Genomic DNA, 6,000 nt, shown 5'->3' on the forward strand with positions numbered 1-6,000 from the left:
CTTATAATCCAATTGGTGACTACCATAATTGTCATAGTTGAACCTGCATCCACTAACGGATGGAAGCAGAAGCACAGACCCAGAGTGGAGTACTGGGCTGAGCTCCTGGAGATTAGTTGAAGAGAAGGAGGAGGGATCATCTGAGCAAGGGGCAACAAGATCATCACTGATAAAACCACAAAGACAGGTGACCCAACTAGTCATAGCTCGTGGACTCAAGATTGACAGTTAGGATTCTACATGGGACCACACTAAGACTTCTGAATGTGTGTGACAGTTGTGTCTTGTTCTGTTTGGGGAACCCATGGCAGTGGGACCAGGACTTACCCTGGGTACATGAGTGGGCCATTTGTAGCCCATTCCCTATGGTGGAACAACTTGCTCAGATTTATATAGGGGGAGGATCTTGGTCCTGTCTCAAATTGGTATACCAGACATTGTTTTCTCCCAAAGGGAGGCTTACAACTTTCTGAGGAGGGGATGGGAGATGGGATGGGCAGAGGTCGATGGTGGAAAAGGGAGGAAGTGGGCACTGGAAATGGTATGTAAAATGAAAAAAACATTTTAAAAGGTTGAGGAGGAACAGATACAACATTTATCCATCGATTAAATCACTCTAAATTTAGAAAGTCTCTGAATCTACATCCCCCCTCCTCAAACTGTAAGCAGAAAAAAGAATGAACAGTGGCTTTACAAATGTTCCTTCTTATACCAAAACTCTCATTTGGTTTTTCTCAATTAAACTGGTATTTGATCATTTTAAATGCTCTGACAATATTGTTGAATATTCTGTGATGTAGTATATGTCTATGAATTACTATGTATTTTTTTTTTTGCTTTTTGTTCCTGTAATAAGTATCATGAATAAAAGCAACTGAGTGCAAGGAAGTATTCATTTAACTTATTGTTTCAGGTCACATACCATCATTGATGGAAGACATGGCAGGAAGTATGGATTAACTGATGATTAGTTAGTATTCTTATATAAGACAGATCCACATTTGTAGTGATGGTGTTGACCATTCTGGACTAGGCCCTCCAAGATCAATTAAAAGTATCCTTCACAGGCATGGAAACAGGCCCATCTGTGCAAGATAGTTCCTAAATTAAAGCTCCTTCTTCCAAGGTGATATGACTTTGAATTAAGTTGACAATAAAAATGTATCAGTACATTATCAGAGCTAACAGATTGTGTTTTCTGAAGTCTACAGGAAACATTGAATGCCTTTGACCTGCAATCAAAGAGATTGATGTGCCACCATGATCCTCGGGGGCCATTCTTAATCAAACCACAAAAGAGTTAAAAATTGACGAGGGATAGTGACTGCTTCTCTCACTGAGCAACTTTCTATGAAAGTTAGAATGAATGAAGGTGGGTTTAGTTTTCTCTCGAGCTCAACTGTTTCACCCTGGATTCAAAATGTGCAGTGGTTTCAGTTAATATGACTCACATTCAGCCTCACAGAGATGACCAAAAGAAAAAAAATTACCCTAAATTTTTGAGGGAATTAAATAACTATCATAGACAACTCAAATAAAGATTTATTCTGCCTGATATTGGTGGTTTGTTTTTTATGAATGTCAGGTTCTTTGGTTTAGGAACTGTCAAGCCAGGTATAACTTCATACATATACACACATACTTACGTATGTATAAATTTATAAGTATACACATTATATATCACAATTATAATGTAGACAGAGTTTTTGTTTCCAATAAGCCCACTCCTAAATAACCACTGACACTTTTAAATTTTAAATTCTTGGCTTATAGCTCAGGCTTATTAGTAGCTAGCTCTTACAACCCATTTCTGTCATACCAGTGCAGTTACTGCGAAATCCTAGTGAAGGACATCAGGATTAATGGAAAAGACACTTTGGATGTTGCAGAATTAGAAACCTTTATTGTACATCACCAAGGGGGGGGGGGTTATACCTAACCCAGACAGATAGGCCAACAGGATGGACACCTTATCACCAGATCCTTGGGTTAGAGCCAAGAAAATGTGTACTCATGAAGCAGGGTTGGTAAACAACTCTGAGAGCAGGAAACTTGCAAGTTTCTCGGAAACCAAGAAGAACAAGGGCAAGAAAGTTAATCTACAGGGAAGGTGAGTAGGAAGGCCAGGACTCCATTAGAATCCAACACATTTCTATTAATTTATATATTGCCATATAGCGTGTGGCTTTACCTCTCCTTCAGCATGTCTCACTCCCTCTGTATCCTGGTGACTCTCTGACTCCACCTTTCTTCCCAGTGTCCTTAGTTTGGTTGTTATGCCTATAATTCCTACCTGGTTACTGGCCAATCAGGTTTCTATTAAACCAATCTGAGTGAAAAATCATCACAGTGTACAGCATCTCTCATTTTTTGTCTCATTAAAGGTTAAAAAGGTTTTAACTTCAGCATAGTAAAATTATATACAACAAAAAGTTATTACGTAAAAATTACATTTAGAATGCCCAGTCCATTCGCATTTGACAAAATTAGAGAATGTGTTTAATTATCTATCTTTGGGAGTCTAAAGTTTTATATTTAATTTACTTTTACCATTAGAGAAATTAATTCTAATTATTAAACTTTAACTCAATTAAGATCCCAAAGGGTAAAATTTGCCTAACAACAGGGACATCACGCTACCTCAACAAGCATTCAAAGTTCTTCTGTAATGATGGGGTATCCATCTTTGGCCTATAGGCTAGTATATATGACAGAAATTTTTGTGAGGAAGGGCATTTTGAATGACTGTCATATCTTGGGAAAGTTTAGCAGTTGCTTTTATTTGTATCCTACTGATCCAGTCTGGACAGTATAATGCCAGGAATTGAGGTAAGGACAGTATTTTCCCCAAAGCTTTTGGCATAAAGAAAGTGAACTCCATACTCCTCTCTCTCATCCTTTTTCTCTTTCTATCTCTGTGTTCATTAGGAGGTGTACATGTGATTCTTAGAAGACAGCATCTGAAATTAATACATTATTTCCACCATATAAGATCCAGAGAGACAATGCAGATAATCACATTTACTGGGAAGAACCATGACTAGCTGATACATCTCATGTTCCTAGCCCATTCCTCTTCCATTAATCACAATAGAAGTGATTTTAAAAACACAGCATTACAGAGTTATTACTGGTATTTGTTCTACACACTGTACTTCTTTTCACAGTGAGATCACTACGGACTTCAGCAGGGATGTAAAACAGAAATTCCAGAAAAACACTACCAAAAAAATAAAACTTTTATGTTTTATTCATTTTAAACTTTGAATATTTTCCCACATTTATTCTAAACATACAGGTTCCCAAAAGTGAAAAAGTAATTGAGTATAGTAGGAACTGTGATTGCTAAAAACAATTTTCCACATGGTTATACATGTAAATCTATCTTCAGACTGTGCAGGAGGGTTACAGAAACTGGATGTGCTGAAGACTTTCCCACATTACAGACACTGTGTGAGATCTTTATGCTTGTTAAAAATCACAAGAACAAAGAAATAGTTTTATACCATGTGTACATACAAAAGTTTTCTATCCAGTATGAATGTTTTTGCTCTTGGATCAAGTGAATCTACTAAGGACTTTCTGACAATGGTTACATGCATTATGCTACTGACTAGTGTTAAGAGTTTCAGATATGTTATGATCACAAGAGCAGCAGAAGGCTTTTCCACAATTCTTATATGCATAAGGCTTTATTATCAAGTGAACTATTTTATGCCTGTTACAGTCTACAGAATGAACAGTTTCCACATCTTTTACACACCAAGAGTTCCTCTCCAGTATAATTGTTTTCCATGCAAATGAGGACAAATTGAAGTGTTAAAAGGTTTCCTATAATGTTTACATGCAAAAGCCTTCTCTCCAATTTGAACCCTTTCCTGGATGTTCAGCTGACTAGAGCGGGTAAATGCTTTTCCATATGCGTATATGCATAGCACTTCTCTTCAGTATGATCTCTTTCATGAACTTTACATGAATAGAAATTGATGAAGGGTTTTGCACGATACTTACATGAATAGGGCTTCTCTAAAGTGTGACTTCATTCATGTATTTTATGACGACTGAAGTCACTGAAGCTTTTCCAAGATGTTTACATGCTCAAGACTTTTCCCCTGTGTGAATCTTTTCATGAATGTTCAGGTGATTGGAGCAGGTAAACACTTTTTCACACTGCTTAAATGTATACAAATTTCTTTAATGAGAACTCTTTTCATGAGTTTTATAAGAACTGAAACTGGTATAGGCGTTTTCACAATGCCAACATGAAAAAGGTTTCTCTGCAGTGTGACTCCTTCCATGTCTATTACAACTACTGGGGTTGTTGAATGACTTTCCACAATGCTTACATAATGAGGCTTTTGTCAGTGTGAATTACTTCATGAATGTTCAGATGCCTACACCAGAAACAGTTTTTCTACAATGTTTGCATGTATAAGTCTTCAGTTTCTTTGTAGTGTGGCTTCTTTAATGTCTGTTACACCTACTGGATTTGTTGAAGGCTTTTCCACAATGCTCATGCATAAGGTTTCTCTGCAGTGTGCCTACTTTCATGTTTGTTACGACTATTGGGATTGCTGAAGGCTTTTTCACAATGCTTACATGCATAAGGTTTCTCTCCAGTGTGAATTATTTCATGAATGTTTCGAGAAAAAGAACTGGCGAAGTGTTTTCCACAGTGCTTACATGCATAAGGTTTTTCGGCAGTGTGGCTCCTTTCATGTCTCTTACAATTACTGGAGTGGTTGAAGGCTTTTCCACACTGCTTACATGCATAAGGTTTCTCTCCAGTGTGAACTCTTTCATGAATGTTTCGATAAGAAGAACTGGTGAAGCTTTTTCCACAATGCTTGCAGGCATAAGGCTTTTGTCCAGTGTAACTGCTTTGATGACTGTGATGATGACTGAATTGGGTGAAGGTTTTTCCAAAGTGTATAGAAGCATAAGGCTTCTCTCCTGTGTGAGTTACTTTATGTTTCTCAAAACATGTTGCATCTTTAAATGTTTTGCGACATTGCCCACAAATGTACCTTTTCTCTTCACTATGACTTTTTTCTTGGTTGGTAAGCTCACTGGAATCAATGAAGGATTCTTCACAGAGACTACATACAAATTGTTTCACTTCTTTATGGTTTTGTTCTTCATTCTGTCCATGTGTGTATCTCATGAAGACATCCTCATTGAGTTTATCTCCAGTATAAGTTCTCTCCTGAGGCTGGTCTAAACACAGACTCCTACAGGCTTCTTTACTTTGTTTTTTCCTGGGTTTTTCTTCAGGAGAAGTTTCAAGTACCTGAAAAGATTCAGAATAACTGATTACTTTCCAGTGTTTCTGATGTTTAAAAGCTATTGCCACAGCTCCCTTATACAGTGGTAGTTTCCCTCTACCTTTTTCTCTGAGATACCTATGTAAGGATAAATCACCAATAATATTTGTTATAAGCAATGGAGTCTTATGAGCTCTTACTTTGGAACGCATATCTTTTATGATCATACTCTCTGGACTAGCTTGCTGGTTTTTATCACACTCATTATGATATTCATTTCCATGGTCTTTCTTAATCCTCTGAATTCTGCAAAAAATGAGGAAAGCAATACTTTAGACAAGAGAAATATTGAAGGCTAGCCTGTCTGGAACACAACTATAGAATCTCATAGTGAATAGAATAATGGTATCAACGTCAAGACAACATGTATTTCATGGTGAGACCCTGCTATGTGTAAAGAAGTAGAGGACTAATGTTACTGTTGTAAGAACTTAAAGGAGCTGTATCACAGGCTTGGAGGTTAAGAACAATTCTCAATCTTTCAGCAAACCAGACTTAATGACACGGATTCATGTGAAGAGTTCACAAATTCTGATACACTTGAAGAATTTCTTGCATTTTCTGCCTTCCACAAAGTTTTTGTATAAAAACACAACTCAGATACAAAGATATATAAAATAATTGTACAAAACGAGTGAACAGGAGTGCAGATCGCTGCCGCTTGGGGTCTTCGTGC

The sequence above is a fragment of the Arvicola amphibius genome, chromosome 2 (genome assembly GCF_903992535.2).
Source record: "Arvicola amphibius chromosome 2, mArvAmp1.2, whole genome shotgun sequence".
Taxonomy (NCBI): Eukaryota; Metazoa; Chordata; class Mammalia; order Rodentia; family Cricetidae; genus Arvicola; species Arvicola amphibius.